The 20519-nt window shown below is 45.2% G+C and overlaps 1 protein-coding gene across 3 annotated transcripts in view; it reads right to left on the minus strand.

Annotated features, from left to right (window-relative positions):
* Nucleotides 1-20519, minus strand: part of BCL9 (BCL9 transcription coactivator) — a 261354-nt gene that overhangs the window by 42687 nt on the left and 198148 nt on the right. Inside the window, exon 1 of one of the 3 annotated variants that reach the window (XM_063446699.1) lies at nt 7080-7371. The exons of the other annotated variants lie outside the window; for them this stretch is intronic. The gene's annotated coding sequence lies outside the window, so the exon portion shown is untranslated. Of the gene's footprint in view, nt 1-7079; nt 7372-20519 lie in introns of those variants that run through there. 3 annotated transcript variants of the gene reach the window in all.

The following is a 20519-nucleotide window of genomic DNA, read 5'->3' on the forward strand; positions in this document are numbered from 1 at the left end:
CCAATAACGCTACACAATATCAACATGTACTCTACTTCATGTGGCTAGAGTTTAAGCTCATCTTTCCACAGCTCTTGTAACCCCAGCTTTCAATTAGGGGCCACTTCCTTGTTATCCCATATAAGAAAAACTACGGGCCTTCTCCATGTTAACCCACATCCTACAGCCTATAACTAAGAGCCTTTCCCATGTACACATGACAAAGCTAGGGGCCTTCTCAAATGGTACACACAACCTATAACTAGAATCATTCTGTATTACCATGAGACCCGCAAACTATAACTCTTCTTTATGTTACCCAATGTCCAGCAACCACTAACAAGGAAGGGGCCTTGTCCATATTAGCCACTGTCCACGACAACCTAGGACTAGTGGCCTTCCTCATGTCACCCTATATCCCTCCGCTTAGGGGTATACTCCATGTTACCATATACACTCCAGCCTATACATAAGGGCTTTCTCCATATTACCACACATCTCCAACATATAAATTCACGTTACTACAAGTCCACCAGCCAAGGGACTATCGACCATCTCCATCCCAGGACTCCCTGTCTATACCAAGTTGCCCTCTCCCTGTCTATAAACTAGTGCCTCCCTGTAACTCCATGACTACCAGCCCATAACTACTGGCCTTCTGGGTATCCTCTAAATAGGGGCATGCTCAGTGTAACACAATGTTCCCCGGGCTATAACTAGGAGCGACCCAATTTAACCCATGACCCTCCTACATGTTACAACAGCCTATCAGGAGATGCCTTCCCCATGTTACAACAGCCTATCAGTAGATGCCTTCCCCATGTTACAACAGCCTATCAGTAGATGCCTTCCCCATGTTACAACAGCCTATCAGTAGATGCCTTCCCCATGTTACAACAGCCTATCAGTAGATGCCTTCCCCATGTTACAACAGCCTATCAGTAGATGCCTTCCCCATGTTACAACAGCCTATCAGTAGATGCCTTCCCCATGTTACAACAGCCTATCAGTAGATGCCTTCCCCATGTTACAACAGCCTATCAGTAGATGCCTTCCCCATGTTACAACAGCCTATCAGTAGATGCCTTCCCCATGTTACAACAGCCTATCAGTAGATGCCTTCCCCATGTTACAACAGCCTATCAGTAGATGCCTTCCCCATGTTACAACAGCCTATCAGTAGATGCCTTCTCCATGTTAACCCAGCCTATAAGTAGATGCCTTCTCCATGTTAACCCAGCCTATAAGTAGATGCCTTCTCCATGTTAACCCAGCCTATAAGTAGATGCCTTCTCCGTGTTACCTCAGAATACAAGTAGGGACCTTCTCCATGTTACTTCGTGTCCTGAGCCTCTAACTAGGGGCCTGTCTCCATATTATCCCCTTGCCCAGTATATAGCCTTCTCCATAGCAACCTTCCCAATAGTACACCATGTCCAGATAATAGGCCGTTTCTTCATAGTAACCCCATACCCAGTTTATAGCCAGGGGCCCTTCTCTATAGTCTATAACCAGGGGCCCTTCCCTATAGTACAACATGCCCAGTCTATAAGCAGGGGCCCTTCTCTATAGTACAACATGCCCAGTCTATAAGCAGGGGCCCTTCTCTATAGTACAACATGCTCAGTCTATAAGCAGGGGCCCTTCTCTATAGTACAACATGCTCAGTCTATAACCAGGGGCCCTTCTCTATAGTACAACATGCCCAGTCTATAACCAGGGGCCCTTCTCTATAGTACAACATGCTCAGTCTATAACCAGGGGCCCTTCTCTATAGTACAACATGCCCAGTCTATAACCAGGGGCCTCTCTCTATATTGCGCCATGTCCCATCGCTCCCTCTATAATGCGCCATGCCCAGTTCCCCCCCTCTATAATGCGCCATGCCCAGTCCCCCCCTCTATAATGCGCCATGCCCATTCCCCCCTCTATAATGCGCCATGCCCATTCCCCCCCTCTATAAAGCACCATGCCCATTCCCCCCTCTATAATGCACCATGCCCATTCCCCCCTCTATAATGTGCCATGCCCATTCCCCCCTCTATAATGCGCCATGCCCAGTCTCCCCCTCTATAATGCGCCATGCCCAGTCTCCCCCCTCTATAATGCGCCATGCCGTCTCCCCTTTCTATAATGCGCCATGCCCAGTCTCCCCCCTCTATAATGCGCCATGCCCAGTCTCCCCTTTCTATAATGCTCCATGCCCAGTCTCCCCTTTCTATAATGCGCCATGCCCAGTCTCCTCCTTCTATAATGCGCCATGCCCAGTCTCCTCCTTCTATAATGCGCCATGTCCAATTGCTCCCTCCATAATGCGCCATGCCCAGTCACCCCCATATGACGCCATGCCCAGTCACCCCCATATGACGCCATGCCCAGATCCCCTTTCTCTCTCCCCCTCTATATTACGCCATGCCCGGTCCCCCACTTTCCATATCATTCCTAGCCCAGTTTCCCCTCCCGCCATATTACGCCTTGCCCAGTCGCCCCTCCCGCCATATTACGCCTTGCCCAGTCGCCCCTCCCTCCATATTACGCCTTGCCCAGTCGCCCCTCCCTCCATATTACGCCTTGCCCAGTCGCCCCTCCCTCCATATTACGCCTTGCCCAGTCGCCCCTCCCTCCATATTACGCCTTGCCCAGTCGCCCCTCCCTCCATATTACGCCTTGCCCAGTCGCCCCTCCCTCCATATTACGCCTTGCCCAGTCGCCCCTCCCTCCATATTACGCCTTGCCCAGTCGCCCCTCCCTCCATATTACGCCTTGCCCAGTCGCCCCTCCCTCCATATTACGCCTTGCCCAGTCGCCCCTCCCTCCATATTACGCCTTGCCCAGTCGCCCCTCCCTCCATATTACGCCTTGCCCAGTCGCCCCTCCCTCCATATTACGCCTTGCCCAGTCGCCCCTCCCTCCATATTACGCCTTGCCCAGTCGCCCCTCCCTCCATATTACGCCTTGCCCAGTCGCCCCTCCCTCCATATTACGCCTTGCCCAGTCGCCCCTCCCTCCATATTACGCCTTGCCCAGTCGCCCCTCCCTCCATATTACGCCTTGCCCAGTCGCCCCTCCCTCCATATTACGCCTTGCCCAGTCGCCCCTCCCTCCATATTACGCCTTGCCCAGTCGCCCCTCCCTCCATATTACGCCTTGCCCAGTCGCCCCTCCCTCCATATTACGCCTTGCCCAGTCGCCCCTCCCTCCATATTACGCCTTGCCCAGTCGCCCCTCCCTCCATATTACGCCTTGCCCAGTCGCCCCTCCCTCCATATTACGCCTTGCCCAGTCGCCCCTCCCTCCATATTACGCCTTGCCCAGTCGCCCCTCCCTCCATATTACGCCTTGCCCAGTCGCCCCTCCCTCCATATTACGCCTTGCCCAGTCGCCCCTCCCTCCATATTACGCCTTGCCCAGTCGCCCCTCCCTCCATATTACGCCTTGCCCAGTCGCCCCTCCCTCCATATTACGCCTTGCCCAGTCGCCCCTCCCTCCATATTACGCCTTGCCCAGTCGCCCCTCCCTCCATATTACGCCTTGCCCAGTCGCCCCTCCCTCCATATTACGCCTTGCCCAGTCGCCCCTCCCTCCATATTACGCCTTGCCCAGTCGCCCCCTCCCTCCATATTACGCCTTGCCCAGTCGCCCCCTCCCTCCATATTACGCCTTGCCCAGTCGCCCCCTCTCCATATTACGCCATGCTCGCCCCCCTCTCCATATTACGCCATGCTCGCCCCCTCTCCATATTCCGCCATGCTCGCCCCCTCTCCATATTACGCCATGCTCGCCCCCTCTCCATATTACGCCATGCTCGCCCCCTCTCCATATTACGCCATGCTCGCCCCCTCTCCATATTACGCCATGCTCGCCCCCTCTCCTTATTACGCCATGCTCGCCCCCCCCTCCATATTGCGCCATGCTCGCCCCCTCTACATATTGCGCCATGCTCGCCCCCTCTACATATTGCGCCATGCTCGCCCCCTCTACATATTGCGCCATGCTCGCCCCCTCTACATATTGCGCCATGCTCGCCCCCTCTACATATTGCGCCATGCTCGCCCCCTCTACATATTGCGCCATGCTCGCCCCCTCTACATATTGCGCCATGCTCGCCCCCTCTACATATTGCGCCATGCTCGCCCCCTCTACATATTGCGCCATGCTCGCCCCCTCTACATATTGCGCCATGCTCGCCCCCTCTACATATTGCGCCATGCTCGCCCCCTCTACATATTGCGCCATGCTCGCCCCCTCTACATATTGCGCCATGCTCGCCCCCTCTACATATTGCGCCATGCTCGCCCCCTCTACATATTGCGCCATGCTCGCCCCCTCTACATATTGCGCCATGCTCGCCCCCTCTACATATTGCGCCATGCTCGCCCCCTCTACATATTGCGCCATGCTCGCCCCCTCTACATATTGCGCCATGCTCGCCCCCTCTACATATTGCGCCATGCTCGCCCCCTCTACATATTGCGCCATGCTCGCCCCCTCTACATATTGCGCCATGCTCGCCCCCTCTACATATTGCGCCATGCTCGCCCCCTCTACATATTACGCCAGGCTCGCCCCCTCTACATATTACGCCAGGCTCGCCCCCTCTACATATTACGCCAGGCTCGCCCCCTCTACATATTACGCCAGGCTCGCCCCCTCTACATATTACGCCAGGCTCGCCCCCTCTACATATTACGCCAGGCTCGCCCCCTCTACATATTACGCCAGGCTCGCCCCCTCTACATATTACGCCAGGCTCGCCCCCTCTACATATTACGCCAGGCTCACCCCCCTCTCCATATTACGCCGTACACAGTCCCATCTCTCCAGTTTACGCCATGCCTAGTCCCCCTTCACATTACGTCTTTCCCAGCCCCCCCCCTCTCTCTACACGCCACCTTGTCCAGTCACCCCCCCCACATTACGCCTTGCCCAGTTCCCCCTCCATATTACACCTTGCACATCCCCCCACCCTCAATATATCGCACTGCCCGGCCTCCCCCCTCCATATTATGCAATGTCCACTCCTCCCTTCTATAATCACACAATACCCAGTCTTCCCCCTCTCTCTATATATATTAAACCATGTCCAGTCTCTCGCTCTATTACACCAGTCTCTCTGTATAACAGTACGCACAGTATCTCTATGTGCAGTATATAGTAACTACACACACACACACACACAGTGTCAGTATTCACCCAGTCACTACCCGCAGTGTGTCAGTATTCACCCAGTCACTACCCGCAGTGTGTCAGTATTCACCCAGTCACTACCCGCAGTGTGTCAGTATTCACACAGTCACTACCCGCAGTGTGTCAGAATTCACACAGTCACTACCCGCAGTGTGTCAGAATTCACACAGTCACTACCCGCAGTGTGTCAGAATTCACACAGTCACTACCCGCAGTGTGTCAGAATTCACACAGTCACTACCCGCAGTGTGTCAGAATTCACACAGTCACTACCCGCAGTGTGTCAGAATTCACACAGTCACTACCCGCAGTGTGTCAGAATTCACACAGTCAGTATTCACAGTCAGTCAGTATTCACAGTCAGTCACTATACACAGTCAGTCACTATACACAGTCAGTCACTATACACAGTCAGTCACTATACACAGTCAGTCACTATACACAGTCAGTCACTATACACAGTCAGTCACTATACACAGTCAGTCACTATACACAGTCAGTCACTATACACAGTCAGTCACTATACACAGTCAGTCACTATACACAGTCAGTCACTATACACAGTCAGTCACTATACACAGTCAGTCACTATACACAGTCAGTCACTATACACAGTCAGTCACTATACACAGTCAGTCACTATACACAGTCAGTCACTATACACAGTCAGTCACTATACACAGTCAGTCACTATACACAGTCAGTCACTATACACAGTCAGTCACTATACACAGTCAGTCACTATACACAGTCAGTCACTATACACAGTCAGTCACTATACACAGTCAGTCACTATACACAGTCACTATATATTCAGTCAGTCACTATACACAGTCACTATACACAGTCAATATATATTCAGTCAGTCACTATATATTCAGTCAGTCACTATATATTCAGTCAGTCACTATATATTCAGTCAGTCACTATATATTCAGTCAGTCACTATATATTCAGTCAGTCACTATACACAGTCACTATACACAGTCACTATACACAGTCACTATACACAGTCACTATACACAGTCACTATACACAGTCACTATACACAGTCACTATACACAGTCACTATACACAGTCACTATACACAGTCACTATACACAGTCACTATACACAGTCACTATACACAGTCACTATATATTCAGTCACTATATATTCAGTCACTATATATTCAGTCACTATACACAGTCACTATACACAGTCACTATACACAGTCACTATACACAGTCACTATACACAGTCACTATACACAGTCACTATACACAGTCACTATACACAGTCACTATACACAGTCACTATACACAGTCACTATACACAGTCACTATACACAGTCACTATACACAGTCACTATACATTCAGTCACTATACATTCAGTCACTATACACAGTCACTATATATTCAGTCACTATACACAGTCACTATATATTCAGTCACTATACACAGTCACTATATATTCAGTCACTATACACAGTCACTATATATTCAGTCACTATACACAGTCACTATACACAGTCACTATACACAGTCACTATACACAGTCACTATACACAGTCACTATACACAGTCACTATACACAGTCAGTCACTATATATTCAGTCACTATACACAGTCACTATATATTCAGTCAGTATACATTCAGTCACGGTGTGTGTATATTGAGTCCATGCTCCCCCAGGCCCGGCCTCCCCCTCTCTCTCTCTCTCGGTCCGTCCATGTGTCCCGGTGATAGTGGCCATGTCTGAGGCCCTGTTCCTGCTGAGTGTCCCATACACTGTGTGTGTGTGCCCCCCTCTCCCCTCCCCCCCGAGCCGGCCGGGGCCCACACCGAGCACTCTCAGCCAGCCCCTCCCCTCCCCCCAGGCGGCCCGCGGGCCGGTCCCGCTCTCCCTCCCGCCGTGCAGTCCGTCACTCACCGGTAGCGCCTCGGGCAGCGCCAACAGCGGCCGTCCAGCCAGCCAGCCAGCCAGCGGAGAGGGGGCGGCTATGAGATCCGAGTCCGGGCTGGAGGGGAGGGGGCGATGGGCCGCGCCGGCCGGGGGCTCCCCCCGCGATCCTCTCTCAGAGCCGGGAGAGCGGGGCGCTCGGCGGCAGCTTTAATCTCCCGCAGCCACACAGAGCCTCCATTGTCTTCCCCCCTCAGCAACGCCGCCACCTTCTTCTCCGACCGCCCTCCCCCTATCCGGCTCCTGCAAGTGGTACCTTCCTCCTCCCCTCTCCTCCGCTCTGCTCTGCTCCACGCCACGCCCCCTGACTCACGGCATGGCCACGCCTCTTCCTGCGTAACGCTCCTCAGCGCGAGCCGTCTGCGCGATGAGCCACGCCCCCTCAATTCCCAATACCCAACCGTACAGGCTTCCTGCAAAAGTAACCACGCCCCAGTACTGGGTAAAGTCCCCGCCCATCACACTCGCTCGCTCTTCCTTTCTCTCCCTAGACACGAACATTCCACTCCTATCTCTCACACTCTCACCCCCCTGCTACCGTGACGAGTGGTACCGCCTCCCTGCTTATTGCTAGTCTGAGAGGCGCTAGTATCCCTCCTCCCCCTCGGGGGGCGTTTGGTACCGCCCACACCCATTGCCTGCTCTCTGGGCCGCTCCAGTCAGTCTGTGCAGCTCTTAAAGTGACAGAACCTCCCCCTCCCCTCCTGCACAGTGCGCACACACTGATTGCAGCCCCGGGCGCATTCTGGGACATGATTCCAGAGCTGCTCATTCCAGCACCCAGTGTGCTTTACGGCACAGAGCAGGCAGGACACCCAGAGCCAGTCACAGTATCACAGATACAATGTATCACACTGTAACATTATAGAACACACAGAGCCAGTCACAGATACAATGTATCACACTGTAACATTATAGAACACAGAACCCGTCACAGTATCACAGATACAATGTATCACACTGTAACATTATAGAACACACAAAGCCAGTCACAGATACAATGTATCACACTGTAACATTATAGAACACACAGAGCCAGTCACAGATACAATGTATCACACTGTAACATTATAGAACACACAGAGCCAGTCACAGATACAATGTATCACACTGTAACATTATAGAACACACAGAGCCAGTCACAGATACAATGTATCACACTGTAACATTATAGAACACACAGAGCCAGTCACAGATACAATGTATCACACTGTAACATTATAGAACACAGAGCCAGTCACAGATACAATGTATCACACTGTAACATTATAGAACACACAGAGCCAGTCACAGATACAATGTATCACACTGTAACATTATAGAACACACAGAGCCAGTCACAGATACAATGTATCACACTGTAACATTATAGAACACACAGAGCCAGTCACAGATACAATGTATCACACTGTAACATTATAGAACACACAGAGCCAGTCACAGATACAATGTATCACACTGTAACATTATAGAACACAGAGCCAGTCACAGATACAATGTATCACACTGTAACATTATAGAACACACAGAGCCAGTCACAGATACAATGTATCATGCTGTAACATTATAGAACACACAGAGCCAGTCACAGATACAATGTATCACACTGTAACATTATAGAACACACAGAGCCAGTCACAGATACAATGTATCACACTGTAACATTATAGAACACACAGAGCCAGTCACAGATACAATGTATCACACTGTAACATTATAGAACACAGAGCCAGTCACAGATACAATGTATCACACTGTAACATTATAGAACACACAGAGCCAGTCACAGATACAATGTATCATGCTGTAACATTATAGAACACACAGAGCCAGTCACAGATACAATGTATCACACTGTAACATTATAGAACACAGAACCCGTCACAGTATCACAGATACAATGTATCACACTGTAACATTATAGAACACAGAGCCAGTCACAGTATCACAGATACAATGTATCACACTGTAACATTATAGAACACACAGAGCCAGTCACAGGTACAATGTATCACACTGTAACATTATAGAACACACAGAGCCAGTCACAGATACAATGTATCACACTGTAACATTATAGAACACAGAGCCAGTCACAGATACAATGTATCACACTGTAACATTATAGAACACACAGAGCCAGTCACAGATACCATGTATCACGCTGTAACATTATAGAACACCCAGAGCCAGTCACAGATACAATGTATCACACTGTAACATTATAGAACACACAGAGCCAGTCACAGATACAATGTATCACACTGTAACATTATAGAACACAGAGCCAGTCACAGATACAATGTATCACACTGTAACATTATAGAACACACAGAGCCAGTCACAGATACAATGTATCACACTGTAACATTATAGAACACACAGAGCCAGTCACAGATACAATGTATCACACTGTAACATTATAGAACACACAGAGCCAGTCACAGATACAATGTATCACACTGTAACATTATAGAACACAGAGCCAGTCACAGATACAATGTATCACACTGTAACATTATAGAACACACAGAGCCAGTCACAGATACAATGTATCATGCTGTAACATTATAGAACACACAGAGCCAGTCACAGATACAATGTATCACATTGTAACATTATAGAACACACAGAGCCAGTCACAGATACAATGTATCACACTGTAACATTATAGAACACACAGAGCCAGTCACAGATACAATGTATCACACTGTAACATTATAGAACACAGAGCCAGTCACATATACAATGTATCACACTGTAACATTATAGAACACACAGAGCCAGTCACAGATACAATGTATCATGCTGTAACATTATAGAACACACAGAGCCAGTCACAGATACAATGTATCACACTGTAACATTATAGAACACAGAACCCGTCACAGTATCACAGATACAATGTATCACACTGTAACATTATAGAACACAGAGCCAGTCACAGTATCACAGATACAATGTATCACACTGTAACATTATAGAACACACAGAGCCAGTCACAGATACAATGTATCACACTGTAACATTATACAACACACAGAGCCAGTCACAGATACAATGTATCACACTGTAACATTATAGAACACAGAGCCAGTCACAGATACAATGTATCACACTGTAACATTATAGAACACACAGAGCCAGTCACAGATACAATGTATCACACTGTAACATTATAGAACACACAGAGCCAGTCACAGATACAATGTATCACACTGTAACATTATAGAACACAGAGCCAGTCACAGATACAATGTATCACACTGTAACATTATAGAACACACAGAGCCAGTCACAGATACAATGTATCACACTGTAACATTATAGAACACACAGAGCCAGTCACAGATACAATGTATCACACTGTAACATTATAGAACACACAGAGCCAGTCACAGATACAATGTATCACACTGTAACATTATAGAACACACAGAGCCAGTCACAGATACAATGTATCACACTGTAACATTATAGAACACACAGAGCCAGTCACAGATACAATGTATCACACTGTAACATTATAGAACACACAGAGCCAGTCACAGATACAATGTATCACACTGTAACATTATAGAACACAGAGCCAGTCACAGATACAATGTATCACACTGTAACATTATAGAACACACAGAGCCAGTCACAGATACTATGTATCACGCTGTAACATTATAGAACACAGAGCCAGTCACAGATACAATGTATCATGCTGTAACATTATAGAACACACAGAGCCAGTAACAGATACAATGTATCACACTGTAACATTATAGAACACACAGAGCCAGTCACAGATACAATGTATCACACTGTAACATTATAGAACACAGAACCCGTCACAGTATCACAGATACAATGTATCACACTGTAACATTATAGAACACAGAGCCAGTCACAGTATCACAGATACAATGTATCACACTGTAACATTATAGAACACACAGAGCCAGTCACAGATACAATGTATCACACTGTAACATTATAGAACACACAGAGCCAGTCACAGATACAATGTATCACACTGTAACATTATAGAACACACAGAGCCAGTCACAGATACAATGTATCACACTGTAACATTATAGAACACACAGAGCCAGTCACAGATACAATGTATCACACTGTAACATTATAGAACACACAGAGCCAGTCACAGATACAATGTATCACACTGTAACATTATAGAACACACAGAGCCAGTCACAGATACAATGTATCACACTGTAACATTATAGAACACACAGAGCCAGTCACAGATACAATGTATCACACTGTAACATTATAGAACACAGAGCCAGTCACAGATACAATGTATCACACTGTAACATTATAGAACACACAGAGCCAGTCACAGATACTATGTATCACGCTGTAACATTGTAGAACACAGAGCCAGTCACAGATACAATGTATCATGCTGTAACATTATAGAACACACAGAGCCAGTAACAGATACAATGTATCACACTGTAACATTATAGAACACACAGAGCCAGTCACAGATACAATGTATCACACTGTAACATTATAGAACACAGAACCCGTCACAGTATCACAGATACAATGTATCACACTGTAACATTATAGAACACAGAGCCAGTCACAGTATCACAGATACAATGTATCACACTGTAACATTATAGAACACACAGAGCCAGTCACAGATACAATGTATCACACTGTAACATTATAGAACACACAGAGCCAGTCACAGATACAATGTATCACACTGTAACATTATAGAACACACAGAGCCAGTCACAGATACAATGTATCACACTGTAACATTATAGAACACACAGAGCCAGTCACAGATACAATGTATCACACTGTAACATTATAGAACACAGAACCAGTCACAGTATCACAGATACAATGTATCACACTGTAACATTATAGAACACACAGAGCCAGTAACAGATATAATGTATCACACTGTAACATTATAGAACACAGAGCCAGTCACAGATACAATGTATCACACTGTAACTTTATAGAACACAGAGCCAGTCGCAGATACAATGTATCACACTGTAACATTATAGAACACACAGAGCCAGTCACAGATACAATGTATCACACTGTAACATTATAGAACACAGAGCCAGACACAGATACAATGTATCACACTGTAACATTATAGAACACATAGCCAGTCACAGTATCACAGATACAATGTATTACACTGTAACATTATAGAACACACAAAGCCAGTCACAGATACAATGTATCACACTGTAACATTATAGAACACACAGAGCCAGTCATAGATACAATGTATCACACTGTAACATTATAGAACACACAGAGCCAGTAACAGATACAATGTATCACACTGTAACATTATAGAACACGCAGAGCCAGTCACAGATACAATGTAACATTATTACACACACAGAGCCAATCACAGATACACTGTAACATTATAGAACACACAGAGCCAGTCACAGGATCACAGATACAATGTATCACACTGTAACATTATAGAACACACAGAGCCAGTCACAGATACAATGTATGACACTGTAACATTATAGAACACAGAGCCAGTCACAGTATCACAGATACAATGTATCACACTGTAACATTATAGAACACACAGAGCCAGTCACAGTATCACAGATACAATGTAACACACTGTAACATTATAGAACACACAGAGCCAGTCACAGGATCACAGATACAATGTATCACACTGTAACATTATAGAACACACAGAGCCAGTCACAGGATCACAGATACAATGTATCACACTGTAACATTATAGAACACACAGAGCCAGTCACAGATACAATGTATCACACTGTAACATTATAGAACACACAGAGCCAGTCACAGGATCACAGATACAATGTATCACACTGTAACATTATAGAACACACAGAGCCAGTCACAGGATCACAGATACAATGTATCACACTGTAACATTATAGAACACACAGAGCCATTTACAGATACAATGTATCACAATGTAACATTATAGAACACAGAGCCAGTCACAGTATCACAGATACAATGTATCACACTGTAACATTATAGAACATACAGAGCCAGTCACAGATACAATGTATCACACTGTAACATTATAGAACACACAGAGCCAGTCACATATACAATGTATCACACTGTAACATTATAGAACACACAGAGCCAGTCACAGATACAATGTATCACGCTGTAACATTATAGAACACACAGAGCCAGTCACAGATACAATGTATCACACTGTAACATGGAATATTATTACCCACACAGAGCCAGTCACAGATACAATGTAACATTACTACCCACACAGGGCCAGTCACAGATACAATGTAACATTATTACACACACACACAAAGCCGGTCACAGATACAATGTAACATTATTACACACACAGTGCCAGTCACAGATACAATGTAACATTATTACACACACAGAGCCAGTCACAGATGCAATGTAACATTATTACACACACAGAGCCAGTCACAGATACAATGTAACATTATTACACACACAGAGCCAGTCACAGATACAATGTAACATTATTACACACACAGAGCCAGTCACAGATGCAATGTAACATTATTACATACACAGAGCCAGTCACAGATACAATGTAACATTATTACACACACAGAGCCAGTCACAGATACAATGTAACATTATTACACACACAGAGCCAGTCACAGATGCAATGTAACATTATTACACACACAGAGCCAGTCACAGATACAATGTAACATTATTACACACACAGAGCCAGTCACAGATGCAATGTAACATTATTACACACACAGAGCCAGTCACAGATACAATGTAACATTATTACACACACAGAGCCAGTCACAGATACAAAGTAACATTATTACACACACAGAGCCAGTCACAGATACAATGTAACATTATTACATACACAGAGCCAGTCACAGATACAATGTAACATTATTACATACACAGAGCCCATCACAGATACAATGTAACATTATTACAAACACAGAGCCAGTCACAGATACAATGTAACATTATTACACACACAGAGCCAGTCACAGATACAATGTAACATTATTACACACCCAGAGCCAGTCACAGATACAATGTAACATTATTACATACTCAGAGCCAGTCACAGATAATATTACATACACAGAGCCAGTCACAGTATCACAGATACAATGTAACACAATGTAACATGTAATATTATTACATACACAGAGCCAGTCACAGTATCACAGATACAATGTAACAAAATGTAACATGTAATATTATTACATGCACAGAGCCAGTCACAGTATCACAGATACAATGTAACACAATGTAACATGGAATGTTATTACACACACAGAGCCAGTCCCAGTATCACAGATACAATGTAACACAATGTAACATGGAATATTATTACACACACAGAGTCAGTCACAGTATCACAGATACAATGTAACATGGAATATTATTACACACACAGAGCTAGTCACAGTATCACAGATACAATGTAACACAATGTAACATGGAATATTATTACACACACAGAGCCAGTCACAGTATCACAGATACAATGTAACACAATGTAACATGGAATATTATTACACACACAGAGTCAGTCACAGTATCACAGATACAATGTAACACAATGTAACATGGAATATTATTACATACACACAGAGTCAGTCACAGTATCACAGATACAATGTAACACAATGTAACATGGAATATTATTACACACACAGAGCTAGTCACAGTATCACAGATACAATGTAACACAATGTAACATGGAATATTATTACACACACAGAGCCAGTCACAGTATCACAGATACAATGTAACACAATGTAACATGGAATATTATTACACACACAGAGCTAGTCACAGTATCACAGATACAATGTAACACAATGTAACATGGAATATTATTACACACACAGAGCCAGTCACAGTATCACAGATACAATGTAACACAATGTAACATGGAATATTATTACACACACAGAGTCAGTCACAGTATCACAGATACAATGTAACACAATGTAACATGGAATATTATTACACACACAGAGCCAGTCACAGTATCACAGATACAATGTAACACAATGTAACATGGAATATTTTTACACACACAGAGTCAGTCACAGTATCACAGATACAATGTAACACAATGTAACATGGAATATTATTACACACACAGAGTCAGTCACAGTATCACAGATACAATGTAACATGGAATATTATTACACACACAGAGCTAGTCACAGTATCACAGATACAATGTAACACAATGTAACATGGAATATTATTACATACACAGAGCGGGCAGGACTCACAGAGACAATCACAGACATATTAATACCACAGATACAATGTATCACAATGTAAAATGGAATATTATTACATACACACATTGTAGCACAGAATATTATTACATACACACATTGTAGCACACAATATAATTTCATACATAGTGCAGGAAGGACACTATAGTTCCTGTAGGTTTTCTTGTAATTGTCCTATAGTTAACCCCCCACCTCCCCTCTAATAATATTGTAAAGCGATACGGAATCTGTTGGCGCTATATAAATGGCAATAATAATAATAATAATAATAATAATACACAGTGCATGCAAGACACTAAGAGTGCAATTCACCCTATAACAGACACATATTAAATAATAATACATCGTACACATATTAATATCATACTATCACAGACAAATATCAAACACATAACATTAATTAATACAGTATTAATTAATACAATATCACAGACACATATTAACTAATAATACCACATACATATATTAAACTAATAATAGCACATAAATATTATATCACAGACACATATTAAACTCACTCACATATATTAAATACACATCACATAGACATTGTAATATAGAATATTATCACATACACAATTAAACACAATACTATTACACACACATTGTAATACAGAATATTATCACATACACAATTAAACACAATACTATTACACGCACATTGTAGAATAGAATATTACGTATATATTATTTAGCAGTTAATAGAAATATGCATAAAATGCAAACACATATTAATATCATAGCTCATATCAATATACAGAAAACATGTTACATTATAGCTCATAGAAATGTACAGACTATTACTTACACAATGTAACATAGCTTGTCTATATATACAGAATATTACATACATATTATATGATAGCTCATATAAATATATATCTCATATGAAATATGCATATTCACATCATACCTCATTTAAAGGACCACTATAGGCACCCAGACCACTTCAGCTCAATGAAATGGTCTGGGTGCCAGGTCCATTCTGAGGAACTGCTATGTTTACATTTGGGTTAATCCAGCCTCTAGTGGCTGTCTCATTGACAGCCGCTAGAGGCGCTTCCCACTGTGAAAATCACAGTGAGACGACGCTGACATCCATAGGAAAGCACTGAGAAATGCTTTCATATGGGCTGTTTGAATGCGCGCGTTGAATGCGCATTTGCCTCTGACGTCGCAAGAGGGAGGAGAATTTGCTGGAGAAAGGTAAGTGTTTAACCCCCTCCTCCCCCTTCAGCCCGGTGGGAGTGGGACCCTGAGGGTGGGGGGTACCTAAAGACCTTATAATGCCAGGAAAACAAGTTTGTTTTCCTGGACTATAGTTGTCCTTTAACCCCTTAAGACCGCAGGACGTTCTATGCCGTCCCCATTTTAGTGGGTCTAAAATCCGTAGGACGGCATAGAACTTGATCTGCGATCTTATGTACTTACCCGGTTGCCGGCGATCGCGGTATGGGGGACTTACCTGGGAGCCCAGGGAGTCCCCCTCCGTCCTCTTTGGCCGCCCAGAGCCATGTGATCGCGAGTGTCAGGATCCCGCGGGCGGCTGCGAGGGGAGGCTGCAATCCGCTCGCGGCACTCACCCTCCAGCCGTCCACGGTCCCCTTCCTGCCAGGTGTTCGGCGGGCGGCATTCTCCCAGCCACGGGTGCCGCCCGCGTCTTCTTCCGGGTCCCCCAGTGGCAGCATGCATGACGCTGCACGCTGGGAGACCGGCCAATTTGTTACACGCCGGGGTCAGTCACCTGACCCGGCGTTAAAGGCACAGTGCCTCAATCACAGTGGGAGGTTTAGATATCTCCCACGTGTGATTGTTAATTCTGATTGGAAATTAGCCAATCAGAATTAATCTTCTGGTTTATATACTTACCTTTCCTGTTCCTCCCTGCCCTGTTGTGGTCTTTGCTTTATAGTATTGATACTGAACGTGTGCTTTCTGGTTACGTACTCTCTGGCTTGTTATACTGACTTTGTGACTTTCTCCTACCCTTTGACCTCGGCTTGTTTCTCGTTATTCTGTTTTCTGGTTCCCCTACTTGGCTTGTCTCCTGACTATTCTGTGTGTGCTTAGCCCGGCCACTCTAAGGACCGGTACGGCACACTTTCTGTGTGTGTGTCTGTGTGTGTGTTGGCGTGTTGGGTTCCCCGAATCGTGACATTACAACAGGGCCATAATGGAACCTGCTGACATACCACAGCTCCTAGTTAATCAGGAGGCTAGAATGGATGGCTTGGACCACCGTATGGATCAGTTTGCTCAAGCTTTGCAAACCATACTGGCTCGCACTGCACACTTGCAGCCTGCCGTTCAGGAGGTTGCTGCTGCTGTGCCCGAGCCCATTCCCACTCCGGCACCCGTTCCTGCCCATGTAGTGCATATGACGCCGCCACAGCGCTACAGCGGTGACCCGGCATTGTGTCGTGGTTTCCTCAACCAAATTGACATCCATTTGGTGATGAATCCACGTTCCTATCCCACTGACAGATCTAAAATAGCCTTTTTGATAAACCACTTGTCAGGGAGAGCTTTAGCATGGGCTAATCCCATGTGGGAGAATGCTTCCCCAATGTCCTTTGCAGACTTTTTGACCGCTTTCAAACGCACATTTGATCAACCCGGTAGGGTTGCTTCTGCTGGCAAAGCTCTGCTTAGGGTACGACAGGGTAATAGATCTGTAGCGGATTACACTATCGAATTCCGCACTCTAGCAGCTGAAGTGGTTTGGAACAATGACACCCTCGTAACAGCCTTTCAGGAGGGTTTGGCCGCTTACATACTGGATGAAATAGCATCCAGGGAATTGCCTGTTCTTTTGGATGATGTTATAGACTATGTGATCCTTATTGATAACCGCATTAGAGAGAGGCGTAGTCAAAGACGCCTGGATACACGGGTGTTGCCTGCCCTACCCAGCACTGCATTACTAGCACTACCCGCTCCTAGGCCACCATCCCCTGAACCCATGCAATTAGGCGCTACGGGGTTAACTGAGGCTGAAAGAGCGTACCGTAGAAGGGAGGGGTTATGCCTTTATTGTGGTAAGAGGGGGCACCGCTGTAATGCATGCCCTAAGGTACAGGGAAACTACAGCACCTAAGGCCTAGAGAGGGGTCGGCCTCGGGTGTTATGACCTTGTCCCCTCATGTGTCCATCTCCAGACCATTTATTACGGTTTCTCTTTTGGTCAATAAAACCACCATAACAACTAAAGCCTTGATCGATTCAGGTGCGGCAGACAACCTTATGGATGAGAACTTTGCCAAAACCGCAGCCTTGACTTTGATCCAAAAGGCCACACCCTTGGCCGTTGAGGCCATAGATGGTAGACCGCTTGAGAAACCTCTGGTAACCCATGAAACCCAAGAAATCATTATGTCTGTGGGTGCTTTGCACAAGGAAAGGTTAACCTTTCAAATAATTGGCTCCCCTACTGCTTCAATCGTTCTGGGTTTTCCCTGGTTAGTTAAGCACAACCCGGTACTTGACTGGGGTTGTTTAGATATACTCTCCTGGGGGGAATCTTGTCAACAAGACTGTATGGCTCATGTACGTCCTGTTTGTTCACTCAATGTGCCCACGGCTAAACCACTTTCTGTTTCTGTCCCTTCTGTGTATGCAGACCTTGCATTGGTTTTTGAAAAAAGGGAAGCAGATAAACTACCCCCACATCGGGAGTATGACTGTGCCATAAACCTGTTACCGGGTACTATGCCTCCTAGGGGTAAGGTCTACCCTCTTTCTGAGAAAGAAAACCAGATCATGGAGGAGTACATACGGGAATCCTTAAGTAAAGGTTTTATTAGAAGGTCCTCTTCTCCTGCTGGTGCTGGTTTCTTTTTTGTGGCAAAGAAGGAGGGCGACTTGAGGCCATGTATAGACTACAGGGGTCTGAACAACATAACGATTAAAAACGCCTACCCTATCCCCCTCATCACTGAGTTGTTTGATCGTGTGAAAGGTTCTAAGTACTTCACCAAATTAGACCTCAGGGGGGCTTATAACCTCGTCCGTATAAAGGAGAATGACGAGTGGAAAACAGCGTTTAATACGCGCAGCGGGCATTACGAATATCTGGTCATGCCTTTTAGACTGTGTAATGCTCCTGCTGTGTTTCAGGACCTCATAAACGATGTCCTTAGGGATCTTTTGCATGTCTGTGCCGTGGTGTACCTGGACGACATACTTGTGTATTCCCCTGATTTGAAGTCACACCATAATCATGTTAGGATGGTGCTCAAGAAATTATTACAGAACGGACTCTACTGTAAGTTAGAAAAATGTTTGTTCGATCAAACCTCGGTGCAATTCCTTGGTTATATAATTTCTGAACAGGGTTTCAGTATGGACCCTGCTAAATTGGAAGCCATACTGTCCTGGCCACTTCCCCAAGGACTTAAGGCTATCCAGCGTTTTATAGGATTTGCCAACTATTATAGGAAATTTATAAATAACTTTTCACCCCTTATCTCTCCTATAACGAAGCTGACTAAAAAAGGTCTACACCCTAGGGTTTGGACTCCCGAAGCCCTTAAGGCCTTCGAAACTCTCAAGAAGGCATTTGCCTCTGCTCCAGTACTGCACCACCCTAATCCTTCTCTTCCCTTTGTTATGGAAGTAGACGCTTCTGAGTCAGGTGTGGGAGCAGTACTGTCACAGAGGTTATCGCATGATGAACCCCTCCATCCCTGTTGTTTCTTTTCAAAAAGGTTGTCCGATTCAGAAAAGAATTACGATGTTGGGAACAGGGAACTATTAGCTATTGTGTTAGCTTTTAAGGAATGGAGGTACTTATTAGAGGGTTCTAGACACAAAATCATGGTTATTACTGATCATAAAAACCTCTCCTATATAGCTGACGCTAGAAGGTTATCTGCCCGGCAGGCTAGATGGTCCCTATTTCTTTCACGTTTTCAATACGTTATTACCTATAGACCTGGTTGCCGTAATGCCAAAGCTGACGCTATCTCCCGACAGCATGAACCTTTAGAATTTGTTAACCTGACTCCTGTACCTATTGTTCCTGCGTCTCAGATAATAGCTGCTACCCGTTTGGTTGTTTCATCTCCTTTTTTTGATAGTATTAAGACATACCAAACCCAAG

The sequence above is a fragment of the Pelobates fuscus genome, chromosome 1 (genome assembly GCF_036172605.1).
Source record: "Pelobates fuscus isolate aPelFus1 chromosome 1, aPelFus1.pri, whole genome shotgun sequence".
NCBI lineage: Eukaryota > Metazoa > Chordata > Amphibia > Anura > Pelobatidae > Pelobates > Pelobates fuscus.